Source organism: Hyperoodon ampullatus (genome assembly GCF_949752795.1).
Source record: "Hyperoodon ampullatus genome assembly, chromosome: 4".
Classification (NCBI taxonomy): Eukaryota; Metazoa; Chordata; class Mammalia; order Artiodactyla; family Ziphiidae; genus Hyperoodon; species Hyperoodon ampullatus.
The window spans coordinates 86,079,796-86,094,158 of NC_136917.1; the positions used below are offsets into that span (position 1 = coordinate 86,079,796).

The 14,363-nt window shown below is 36.8% G+C and overlaps 1 protein-coding gene across 1 annotated transcript in view; it reads right to left on the reverse strand.

Moving 5' to 3' along the window:
- The window catches only part of MAN2A1 (mannosidase alpha class 2A member 1), a gene marked incomplete at both ends in the record, with an annotated part of 155,973 nt that overhangs the window by 44,642 nt on the left and 96,968 nt on the right, over nt 1-14,363 (reverse strand). The gene's annotated exons all lie outside the window — the stretch shown is intronic.

Sequence of the window (14,363 nt, forward strand, 5' to 3'; positions counted from 1 at the left end):
AGGAGAAGAATTATAAGAAACAGTCTGGTAAAACTTTTGGAGTACAGGAAATTTCATCACAACAAATACCACACAGTACCAAGAGTAATGAAATAAGGACTCACTTTCTAAGAATAAATGTTATACAAATGAAAGACATTAATACAACTATAATTAAGTTATTTCTATGTCCCAGAAAATGACTTATATACATATGGTTTTATTGGTCTTTCTAAAATAATCAGCCCTATACAACTAACATCCTGATCCCTGCCTAACTCACTGAACAAGAGAATACATAAATTGTCTGTGTGCATTTTAGTCACAACTAATTTCAATTAAAATTCATTTAGTTCATGCATTTTAGATCACTAAAACACAGTGAAATGTATGGTTATACATGCAGAATCACATAATTCACATATATATTTTATACACAGGGGCTCTTATTATCCAAGAGAGTTGTTTCTAGAGGAAAGGTCATTTGAAGTGAATCCACTTAAAACAGAGGCTGAAATTTTATAATAAATAGTGGTAAAAAAACTGATTGGAACTTGGCTAGAAAAGGGAAATAACGACTATTAAAATAAGTTTAGGCAATATTTGCAACTAAGTACAATTCTTAGAATGAAGTAGGGTTTTTGGCAAAATTTTTCCCAAAATTTTTTATTTATAAAAAATGTTCAAGGACTTAATCATTTTTCCTAAAGTTCTCTCTCAATTCTTTGATATTTAAATAACTGTCAGTTGAATCCCCTAACATCCTTGGTTTTCTCAGTAGCATAACTCTGCTGGATCCTCACTGCTTCATGGCTTTGCCTGTGAGTAAAAACGTTCTAGATCATCATGTCACAGACTTCGTGAATTATGCACACTTTGTAATATTTATGATTTTACTTTATAAACAATTGCATCATATTATCTTCAAATAAAATAAGCAGTATTTCAAAGAGGATATTTGACTAATAATATAACTGATTCAATAGTGAATATTTCCATGATCTGAAATATTTTGCTTTCCTACACAATTTTGTAACTTCAGGAACACAGAAATGAATAGTCAGTCAACCACTTCTCCCTCTTACCCATAGCGATATCAGACTTGGTCCAAGCAAGCTAGCATTGTTTATTTAGTGCATCAGAAAGCCTAGCAGCGCTCTTTTATCCTATATGTGTCCTGTATATTTCAACTGCATTGCAAATGGTTTGTCAGGAAATAAAATTAATACAGTGGCCAAAACTAAAGTGAAGGATAACAGAAAAGCACGAAGGGAAAGAAAGAGGATGTAGTGTAAAACCTATAAAATGTTTGACTTATAAATTGTTTATCAGCTGAAGCACTTTTGATTGAGACAGTACTGTGAGATACCAAAGGTAATAATATATGATAATAAGAACGTCTCTGGCTCCTATTAGGCTTGTAGTATATACATCAGGATCACAAGATCTAACTTACACCATTTACATTCATTGAAATTCCACATGTATATGAGAAAAGAGCAGCTGAAGCATGCAGTCAAAAACATATCTACAAAGGGCACTGGAGCCTCAAAGTACTAGACAAAACCCATTTTTATCCACAGAATCAATTCTCAGGGAGAGTGAGAGTACTGCCCCCTTGAAAGGTGTGCTTAACAGACTTACCTGAAGGAATCTATCAACCTATTTGCACCCTCCCACTGCCCTCCACCAGAGCTTACGTTTTGCCTGATTGTTCTCCTATCACAAACACACCTGGAGAATCACAAATGCCAGGGTTCATTGTTATCAACTAGACTATACTATATTCCTCAGGTACACTGGAGAAGAAAAGCAGTTGAGGATCACTCATGTCCAGCACCAAAGTTCAAGCCAGCATCCCAGAAATAAGTGACTTACTACTGAACCCCATGTGCCCAGAGGCTTAGAGCCAGTATATGAAGAACTCTAGAACATGTAGTCTGAAGACTTAGGCCAGTCTCTTAATTCTGCAGAAGCCGTGAGGCAGACCTAGGTACAGAGCCCAGAATTCCCACTTCAAGTTCTTTGATGCTCTACTACCCAGATCTGGCTATAAAGGCTCTGATAATAAAATATAATGTGTCCAAGCAATAAATTAGGCAGCAAGCATCCAAAACACTGATTCTTCCCAGTGAGGAAGAAAATGACTCAAATTTAAAGCAAATAATAATTTCAACCATACATTTCGTTTTGTACAATATTAAATAGCTTTTTTTTTTTTTTTTTTTTGCGGTACACGGGCCTCTCACTGTTGTGGCCTCTCCTGCTGCAGAGCACAGGCTCCGGACGCACAGGCTCAGTGGCCACGGCTCACGGGCCCAGCCGCTCTGCGGCATGGCATGTGGGATCTTCCTGGACCGGGGCATGAACCCGTGTCCCCTGCATCGGCAGGAGGACTCTCAACCACTGCACCACCAGGGAAGCTCCCTAAATAGCTTTTTATAATAAGTGTGAACTAGGTTCTGTTTTGTTTCATTTTCATAGCTAATTAGTATTTGACCATAATGATGTTTCTACTGTACTGAATTATGTAATTATCATGCCAGGAATCTATTCAAAAACTAAATGTGTAGAGTATATAATGAGTATAAAGCTGCACTAAGAAAATAATTTTTTAACATAATTAGAGATTCACAGCATGTTCAAGTGCATCACAGCACACATTTATCTGATACACAAACCTCTATGTACATTTCAAGTAGAGTACAGAGAAAGCATTATCATACATGAATTATATTTCCTTGGGAAATAAGTACAGCACCACAAATTAACTAAATTTTCATTGTCATTATCATGTTTAGTAGTCAAACATTTGTTACACTGCCAATATCTCCAAACATGAATCCTTTTAAGTCAATCAATTGTGAATGGAACCAGGAGGTTTCATATCATAATATCATACTCACTTATTAAAAATTAATATTGTTTCATCCACACTAACAGATGAAAAGAATAAAATATTGCTGAAAAATGGGGCTAGTTAGTTTCTATTTTACCTTGGAAGTAACTATATAGGAAGCTCAGAAATATTTTTTCCCCATTTCCCCTATATTTGCATTAGCTTCTTATCTATCATCTGTCACCAAGTCATATCCAGCCTCCTAGCTCGCATTATGACATTAAGCCCCTGCAACTTGCCTACAGGCAATTATCTCAATTTTCTATATACAATGAACAACCTTCACCTCATGAAGACAAAGCACTCCTATGTTACCTGCCAATCAAATGAGAGGGCAAACTATGATCTACTGTGGCTGAGAGAAAAAGGAATGGAGAGAAATGAAAAGACATCTGTACGCTCATGTCAAACTGGGAGTCATTTCAGGAAGAACTATAATTCCACTGTAAACGTGGTTCTGTCCTTGAAAATTCTAATGAGGAGGAGTATATTTAGAATTTCCTCACCCCTTTTGTAGAAATGATTTATGTCATGTTAAGAAAGACAACTGTGGCATTCCAGGTCCTCTCTCTGAGGCAAATCTAATCAGTGCCTACTATGAACAAAAGACTAGGACCACGCGGACTTCCTTCTTAGACTGGACATAGGGCAGAATGAAAGTAAGATGCCTCTTGGTGAGAGTGACGCTGGAGTTACCACTTACAGAGTGCTTCCTGTATGCCGGGGTTCAGTCAGGCCTATAATCTATGAGGCACAGCCTTTCATCCTTCACTGGACAGATAGGAGAGCTGAGGTTCAGGGAGGTTAGGTATGTTGCAGAGGCGCAAGCAGCTACAAGTGCCACAACAGGCTTAGAACTCAGTCCTACCCCTAGTACCATCTTCTTAACCATCCTAACCACTTTATTCACAGGCCAAGCTTATAACGACCATTTTGACAACTGCGGTTTCCTGTGGAGATTCCCTTAGTTCCTAATTCACTTAAGAAGAACTTTGTCTTCACTGATGCCAAAGATCCCCACAGACCTTCTATCTTCAGGAAGCTCAGGATGAACAAAGAGCTATTTACATTTCAGTACATTTTATCTGTGAAAGAAAATTTATAAACTGGAACGCTGGCATAGAAAATATCTTGTAACATATACTAAAGAGTTTATCTTACGACCTCACTGCATGAGGAAAGCAAAAACAATATTCAAAAAACCATTTAAAAAATACTACATACATTTATGGCTGTGCAAAGAAGATAGAAATGAAAAATATTTGCAAGTCCCCTGTAAGTGCAGTTTAAAACCAATTAAGCAAACACCAGGTTATATGAAAAGTAATTGTAACTTCATGTGCCTAGTGTAGTACCTGGCATGGAATAACATTCAATAAATAGTTGATGAATGAGTAACACACAAAAATCCCAGTAGGAGAATTTATCATTTGTGAATAATACCTACTAGTGTGGAGCTTTATGGTTTTATCAAATCATTTTCATTTTGATTATTTTAATTCCTTAAAAAATAGCATCGGCAAGCTATGCAATTAACCCCTTTGCAAAGATGGGGGAAATGACAGATCCAAGATCACAGAGAAAGTTAAGAACAAAGCAAAGAGTAGAGCTCAGTCTGTCCAATTCTTAATCAATGACAGCATATTAAAAAATTCAAACAATATATTCATCTTCTCTAAGTAGCCTCATTAGTGGAGCATCATCTAAAGAAGAGTAGTAACCTTTGTACAGTATTCTGAATACGAAAATATATAGTTTTATATGTTTACAAAAATTGCACTTTCTAGATATGAACTTTTCATATAGTCTACCTAGTTTTCTAGGTTTAAAACATAATGCTTACCATATTAGCCATCAGGAAAAAAATATTAAGCTATTAAAAACAAAGGGAGCCTTTTTGAGATACATTAGATCTTCAAAAATCATGATTAGTTCTGTGAGTCCTTAGCTCTGGAGTCAGATACATTCAAGTTCAAAAACCCACTACAGCACTTAGAATTTGAGAGGCTTTGGACACGTGATTTCATTTCTTCAAGCCTTAATATCTTTATCTACAAAATCAGGAGACAAGATTGCAATTAGGGTTAAATGATAAAATGTTTGGAAAAATCACAGAGCTCAGAGCTCAGACCTGGCACAAAGTAGAATCTCAACAGCAATTAAATCTCTCCTTTCCCTTACAAGACCCTCCTGGTGTTTTGATCAGATACCCTGCTACATGAATCACACGAATGGCGGAATAAATGTTTTAATTAACTCAGGTCACTGAGCTGCTGCCTTATATGCTTTCTTATGTAAGGCATATATAAATCTAAATGAAAGAAATTAACAAAACCACACATGTTATAACATAGATACCTTAAAACAAGAGTTCAGATAATATGGGGGGGTGGAGATAAATAGAGATGCACAGAATCTACACATGTACAAAGTAACCACATGGCATGTGGCTAAATTAAAAGGCAAGAAAAAAAAAAGGACAGAGAGAAGGACTCCTCCTGGTATGTGTAGTTATAACCTTATGAATGTGACTACATAGTCCCTGTTCTGAATATCTATAGTCTAGAAGGGGAGAAAGAGAAATTGTTGAGTTCAACATAATAGGGTAGGTAATAATACAAAACTATGTATAGTGCGTCTTGTGATACACACAAAAAGATGGTAGTCACGATGATTAAGAATTAATCAGGAGAGCATTCAAAACAGAGAATTAATTAATACAAAATGAGCAAAATGTATATACAGAAGTTGACAGAACTTTACTGAGGGACATAAAAATGAATGAATGAAGAGACATACTTTTCTAGGTGAGAAAACTAAAATACTGCAAAATATACAACTCTCCTAAAATTGATTCATGAATCTTATTCACTGCCAACCAAAACCCCACTGAAATCCTTTTGTTGGGAGAAAGGGAGCAAAACAATCCTATGATACATCTATAGTAATAGATGGGCAAGATAAATGGTTAAACAAATGCATCAAAACAATATGCCAACACTGATTCTAGATGAATTAAAAAATTTAAAAACAGAAAAAATGATACAAAATCAGTAAGAAAAATAAATATAAAATTTGTGGTACAAATTCTCTTTTTAACCATAACAGAAAAATACAGCAAAGCAAAAGACTGGCAGATTTGATAACAAAAAGCTTAGAACATTTTCTATATTAAAAAAATAAGATTAAAGAATAAAAAAATAAAAGGAGATCAAATTTGGGAAATTTGTGCTCCTACAAATCAATAGAAATATAAACACGCAAGTGGAAAAAATGAGCATTTTTCTTTCACCAAATTGAAGTTGAAATATAAACGATGCTTCCACTTCCAGGAGAGATGAAGTAGTTGACAAAAGCTCTCACTTCTACGGGCCAACTAGAAAAACCGGATAAAATACAGTAATCATCTGCTTGAAGGAAACAGAGAACTGCTGAGGAGAAAAAGAACTGCAGAGAAGAGAGCTGCCTTCTCTAGCCATTTTCACTTTGGGCTGTGCCAATTCTCAGCACGGGAAAGGCTGAGTTCCCTGCAAAGCCCAGAACAAAGCCTAGAGAAGTTTCACTGTAGTGGCAAAGAAGCTAAAAGGCACTTGGTGAGGATGTAGAAAGCTTCAAGTGCACAGTTGGCTTTCTCATCAGTCCATGTGCCAAACACTGGGAGCCGCACAGAAAAGGAGGCTTAAAATCTAAACAGAAGGCTTCTAAAAAGTAGAGCAGAGACATATCATGAGGCTTTAGAACCCACCAGGGAATAGGGCCTACAGAATATACCAGGCTATTAGTTGAAAACTTAATGAGCTAGATGAAGAAGACATTGAGAGAATTAGCCTCAATTTAGCACAGTCCTTGATTGGAGTAAGAGTGAACACTCTCTAGCAGATAGTTTCTAGAGCCTATACAATTTTTCTACACAATGTCTAGCACTTAATATAAAAAGCTGAGACATCTGCAAAGACAGAGGCACATGATTAAACAACAAAAAGACAGAAGAATTAGAACCACACATGATCTGGATATTGGTGTTAACTGATAAGCCTTTAAAATGATAATTACTATGTCCAAGGAAAGAGGAAAACATGAATACGGTAGATGAAAAGATAAAGAATTCTACCACAGAAACTGAATACGTCAAAAATTAACTGAATGAAATTCTAGAAGGATAAATATTTGAAATTAAGAACTCAGCATATATGTTTAACAACAGAGTAGATTAAGCAGAAGAGAAGTTAAACCGTTAACAGAGATACTTCCTCTAGATTCTGGGATTTTTAGCGAACTTCTTGCAACTACTTTTTAGACATCTAGATATAAAACACTATTCTTCAAAAAGTACGTATTTTTAAAATAATCAGAAAAATACAACTACAAAAACATGCAACTTTTTAAAAGGTCAGGGAGAGATAGCCAAGTAAAAGTAGGGAAATACACTCTAGGTAGAGTGACCATAAGAATAAAGGAACAGATATATAAAGAAAAAAAGGACATTATTTTCAGGACATACAGGTCATTCAATATCACTAGAATCTACATAGTAAAGCGCATGTCTAAAATGCCAATATATGGAGCTAGAAAGAGAGATAAATCTCAAATCACACTGAGGAGTGAGGTGTCTTTAAGTCATTACAAATTGCTAAAAACCTTATTATATGGGGTATGGGGAGTGACTTGAAGGTTTAACATGGTCAGATTCATTTTTAATAGGTACTTCTAGTTGTCAGGTAGAGGAAGGATTTAAGGAGTCAAGACTCAAAGGAGGAAGACCAGTAAATAGCTACAACAGCCAAGGTAGAAAAGGTGAAAATCTAAGTTACAGGAGTGGGTAGAAATACAAAAGAGGAACAAGTCTGAGAAACAGGTAGGAATTCTTATTAATAGGATTTTTTGGATTCCTTGGAGAAGGATGCATAAGCCAGAAGGAAAAGTCTGTAATTCCTGTTTTGCAGTTAGGGTGGCATAGATATGGTAGCGCCACTAACCAAGATTGAACCCCTAAGGATGGGTGGAAGACATATCAAGCTGAAGGTGATAAATCCAGTACCAGACCTCTCGAACTTGAGGTACCTGAGGGATATCTACAAAGATTTACCCTGATGTTCTTAAATTAATTATCCCACTTATCCACTGGAAATACACTGGTTTCCAGGTATGGTAGGCAGAGTAATTCCGCCCCCCTCCCCACCCCAAGATGTCTACATCCTAATCCCCAGAACCTATGAATATGTTACCTTACATAGCAAAAGAGACTTTGCAGATGTGATTAAGTTAAGGGTCTTGGGATAGGGAGATTTTCTGGATTATCCAAGTGGGCCCAATATAATCACAAGGTCCTTATAAGAGAGAGACTGGGAAGTCTAACAGAGAAGGTGGCCACATGGCAACAGAAGCAAGAGGCTGGAATGTGTGTGGAAGGGGCCACAGGCCAAGCAATGCGGGTGACCATTAGAAGATGAAACAGGCAAAGGATCAGATTTTTCCCTCAGAGCCTCCAGGAGCAACAAGCCCTGCCAATACTTTGTCAGCCCAGTGAAACTGATTTTGGACTTCTGACCTCCGAAACTGTAGATAATAAAATTTTTTTTTTTTTTTTTTTTTTTGAGAGACTAAGTTCGTGGTTATTTGGTACAGCAGCACTAAGAAACTGATATACCAGGTTATACTATTCCTCTTGAAAATGAGGGCCAACTTCTGGTTTCACATCACAAAGACCACCATACACAGAAAAGAAACTCTTGAATGCTGGAAAAGGGGGCAGGGGTGGGGGTGGGCGAAGGGCAATGAGAAGAGCTTGGGGTCCTTGGAAGTGGGCCCAAGCAAAGACTGAAGTAAGTGTGTCTAGCCCTCTGACCTGCTCTCTCATGGAGGATTTCCTCATACTTTCTCATCCGCTGGCTACAAGGTCTGACGTGCCCAAATTCACATTGTCCCTGTGCAAGTGCCCACAGATAACAATAAGGAAAAAGCAGAGGACAAAACCCCCAGACCTGCATTTCATAAAAAGCAAATGATTGACAGTCCCTTACACTGACCAAGGTGGTTATTTTTAACCTTTTAAAATTCTACTTGTCTTCTAATCTTTGAATGCCTTATACAGACACTATTCACTGAAGACATGCACATACGCACAAGATTTTTCATATAAGTTCCAAGGCCTCCCAGTTAAATAGGCAAACATTTAGCTGTTTTCCCATAAAAACCTCTCTAGAAACTATACAATAACAATCTCACTTATCTTCCATGACCAGATACGGGAATTTATATTTGCAAGAGGAAAAATAAAACATGACATTTTATGGAAGCTTCTAATTGATTTTGTAACATATATTATTTGGCCTCATTTAAGAAGAAGAAAAATTCAACACTAAAGAACAGAACACAATTTCATTTCAGCAATCAAAATTAGGATTGCACTTGAATATAGTAGTAAATAAATGTTATCTGAATTTCCTAACGCATGAAAGTTTATTTCAACACTTTTTTCTACATTTAGGAGAAATAAATTAAAATTCATGGACAAAACTATTATAAATCTATCATCCCATGAAAGTCATACACCCAAGGGCAAGATTCAAAAGGAAAGTAAACAAGTGTACTGCAGGGTGATCGAATCTAGTGTGAAGATGCCCTTTATGAAACAGTAAGATGATAGTAGTACCTAAAACTGCTGTTGTCAACTAAGGTTTTGATTTCTGAAAATACCTTACAAAATTCAAGAACTCCATTAAATATTACTGAGAAGAGTTCTTAGTTTAGATGAAAAGTATGCAATTATTAAGAAAATATTCTAGAAAGCTCTATGTTAGAAGACATTACTTTGTGTAGAGAATTATGTTTGTTTATAATACTAATAGGCAAAGCAGTAAATCAAAAATAAAATTTTATATTATTAAAGGGATATTTTTTGCTACTTTTAAATCAAAGTAAATTTGACTTGGTAAGTGGCAGAGTTTTCCATATGTTAATAGTAACAAGAACAAGAACAACAACAACAATAACAGTAATACCAAACAGCTAGCACTAATGAGCCTTTAGAACAGTGCCTAGAATACAGCATGTGCTGTACTTGAATTAACTCCTTTCAGCTTCACAACCAACTTATCAAGTTCTAAAATCATGCCCATTTTATAGATGTGTAGACTGGCTTGGTATCCAGCTCATGGTTCACAGCCATTTAAATGGTAGAGCCAAGATTCAAATTCAAGCAGTCAGGCTTTACGGCATCTTGGAGGTAGGTTAGGTGGCCTTGCTCTTCTCCAGTGGGTAAGGGACTCAGGGTGTATATGCTAGAAGCACAGAGTCCCACCAGAGTTCCATTTCCCCAAGTCTCTCTGAACTCTGCTTCATCAGAGGGCTCCACCTCCACCCTAGCAAAGAGCCCTCACTCTGAAAGCCCCCAACCAGCTGTAGTGGCAGGACTGGGGTAAGGGGTTTTCTCTGAGGTGATGAAACTGAGGCTACTTATCAAAGCTGCTCTAATAACAACACAAGCTGTTCTTTCAGTAGTTCTTACTTTACGTAAGAGGCAGTGGGAGAGGAATTGTTAAATTCCAGGTCTTCATTTTGCAATACTGGTGATAGTTTGGAAAACAGTTTCCTTATCCTATGTCCCAGTTACTGAACAAACTTGGTTATTTTCCAGAGTTGAGTTTTCTACCCCCAAACTTCCTTTCCCAGTGTTCATCCAAACGAATGCTTTATAAATGATTTGTGTTGTAACAGACAAAAAAACTAAATGTCAGTTGGATGTAACCCTGGGGATTATCTACTTTAGCCCCCTCTCTCCCAAGACATATTGCAAATGGAACTAATGTTTCAAAAAAAGAAGGCTGGTTAGTGACAGAGGTGGGACCAGAATGAGCCCTCTGACTCTCAGTCCAAGGCTCCCTTCACAGCACTGTGCTCTTTCCAGGCATCTGACAGTGAGATCTGCCCAAAGCTCAATGGTATAGGGGCAAAAGAGTATCATAAATGTTCAAATTTATAGCTGCAAATGCAACTCAATACTATAAATTAAAATCTTAACCCTCAAAAGTAGAACTACATATTTCAGGCTTTCCTACATTGAGAAAAGCATTTCTAAAAGCATAAATAAAACCACAACCAAAGTAGGATTAACATGTAATTTTATAACTTTTTTAAACAAAATAAGGTTGAAAAATCTTGCAACTATTCCCAGGGCATAAGAGAAAATAGCAAGTCAATGAAAAGGATAAATATCCTTTTCCAACTATTCTAAAATTTTTGATACTAAAGCAATAAAAAGAAACAGACACAAAAACTGTACATAATTTGGCTGACCCCAAGAGTCTTGTCACCAATTAAGATGCTTTCACTCTGAGAGAGTTTTGCCTAAAACAAAAACACCATCTGTTTTACCTAAAACATTAAGATGTTCTATTTTCTTGTCAATTCAGAAATCACATCTGTAGCCATTTTCTGAAAAGACAGCAAAAGACATTATATTTATGGGTGACTGCATAAGGAATGATGTTCAATCAAAATGTAATTTTCATCTACTAGAAGAAAATTTCATTTCTCCAATGACTATAACGCCATAACTTTGGAGGAATACATAGTACATAAACAGGCTGATTTTTACACATAAAAAGATCTTAAAAGTTAATGCAGTAAAGTAAGGTTATTTTGTTGTGAAAGACAAAAATGGCAAATACATTTGTATTCACTTTGACAACTGAAAACCTATCTTGTGTGAGGCTTTCAGGTGAAGAGAAAACAACAACTTTTTATTGGTGCAACATCTTTTCATGCTAGTGAGCCATCATGTAAGAGGTAAAAATATGAAAACAACAAAAACACAAACAAATCTCTGTTTTCAAAACACTTTTACACAATATCAGTTCTGGGAAAGACACCCTACAATCCAGTGAACCGACTGAAGAAGATACAAAACACTAGAAAAAACATCACTCACAGTGAAGGCAAACACCATGTCACAAGAGATAAAGAACACGTTTCAAAGAAAAACACACAAGCCATCCAAACACCTACAGTACTTTGAGTATACATTAGGTACCTACAAAATATCAAAATCTAAAACCCAGTATGTTTTAGTTTGAAAAGTACCCCAATTTCACAGTTAATTTTCTTGCCTAAAAAAAACAAAGCTACTCTCCAAATAAGGAGGAAATAAATAAGTCCAAAGGCTCTATTTTAAAATGTTTCTTTTACCACAAAGTTGTGAAGTGTTCTGAAGTCCAAGATGGGCTTGAAGCCCTCCCTGACTTTTTCAGGATCAGGATACCTTCACTAAAATCCTTTTCCTTGTTCCTCTTGTAGTGCACGGTTTATTAATCTGCATTCAGAAGGAAAAAAAATCTGGTTCAGAAGAATGGAAGACTTTGAAATATGCCGCATCACTTCAGTCTGTGCTCTGAACTGCTCTGAGTTAATGAGTTTTGTGTTAGCAATTTCAGAAGACATGATGGACACTGGGAGGAAGAGAAGAGAGAGGACAGAGAACTAAGTGTGCACAAAACTAGAAAAAATAAGGAATCGCTCTCACATACTCGTCAATTCTCCCCAACCCAATACAAATCACTCAAGAAATCATTCATATGCCAGATACTTAATTTACTTTAACACTTTCACAGTGCATGACATAACTCCAACTAATGGGGGAAAAAACTTGGGTGCTACAAGCAATAACACAGAACAGAATCACTCAAACTTTGCACTTTGCTTAGATTCTACAAAGTTACTTATTTCCAAATATCTCAGTTGGAAATTATTATAGTCCTTCCTAGATCGTAGGCGGTAGTCCCCATGCTAACTCTGCCTTCACATTGTAAGGTATCAAAATAACATCATAATCCTACATATAGAGGCACATATTACTGTTCCCCATCTTCTGCACTTTCTTGATTGTGGTCCTTGATGGAGTAATTGTAAGATGTTGTAAGCAATGTGCAAAAGTCACTTTAATTTCATTAGACAAACCACACAACTTGGGCTTCCCTGGTGGTGCAGTGGTTGAGAGTCTGCCTGCTGATGCAGGGGACATGGGTTCGTGCCCCGGTCCGGGAGGATCCCATATGCTGCGGAGTGGCTGGGCCCGTGAGCCATGGCCGCTGAGCTTGCGCGTCCGGAGCCTGTGCTCCGCAGTGGGAGAGGCCACAACAGTGAGAAGCCCACATACCACAAAAAAAAAAACAAAAACAAAAAACCACACAACTTAAACACCCTGTGTAAACTTAATTCACTGTATAAAATAATCTGACAACAATAAACTAGAACCACACAGCTAGTTAAGAAAGTTTGATTTAAAGTATAAACAATAAAAAGGCAATTAAAGCAGACTAACCAGGAAATTTAGCAGGTGTTCACTGAACATGTAACTACTTTGCAATTGTTTTTAAACAAATAAACCTTAAAACGATCATTTAAAATGCAGTCTGGGGCTTCCCTGGTGGTGCAGTGGTTGAGAGTCCGCCTGCCGATGCAGGGGACACGGTTCGTGCCCCGGTACGGGAAATCCTACATGCCACGGAGCGGCTGGGTCCGTGAGCCATGGCTGCTGACCCTGCATGTCGGGAGCCTGTGCTCCGCAACGGGAGAGGCCACAACAGTGAGAGGCCCACGTACCGCAAAAAAAAAAAAAAATAATAATAATAATTCCCCCATTAAAAGAGAAGTTCTAAACTAGTTTTCTCAGGAAAGGACATTTGGGCTGCTCTCAGAATAACAGAACCTCTGGAGGGTACAGTGTCAAATCCTAGTCAAATCATGTATTCTATTATCACCTTGAATTCCCTTGGTATAATTTTTAAATGCAACCCATCATTTTCAAGAAAAAAAAAAAAAAGCTCTATCTTCTTGATTGTATCCACTTATCTTTCTGCTGAGTAATGTGAACACACTTCTATACTAGCTTTCTAGTACATAAGACTTGAGCTTGAACATTACAATCCATGAGAAACAAGCACAGTCCTTAACACTAATTATCACTGCTAATGCTTTTCCATCTCCCCCAAAGAAAAATAGTGAATATTCCAAACAATAAAAATAAGGCTGTGAACTTGGTTTCTTCACTTAAAACTTATGTTTAAATAACTGGTAGAGATGTTAGATACTTACTTACATTCTGACTTGGTATAAAAATAGGTTGATGACATAGTGACCAATCAGAAAATGCTCTAAAGCCTTGAATCTCATCACACTAGTAGATAATTACTACCAGAAGAACTGTTTCTGAGAACAATATTAAAAATATAAAACGTAGAATCAGACAAATACTCTTATGTCAACATCAATAAAAAAAAGTCTTATGATCTGATAAGGCAACTCATTCAGGTATTTGGGAGTATTTTTTGAATCCACTCATTCTGAAGAGCCCCCAAGAATGCAACCCCAACAAAGTTCATTCTACAAGAATGCAATGATGCTGAGATGCAACCCTAAAATTTTCAAGTCTCATAGTATGAAACTCTGAAATCTCAAATGAGCAGTTGTCTAAATGCTGAGCAAATTC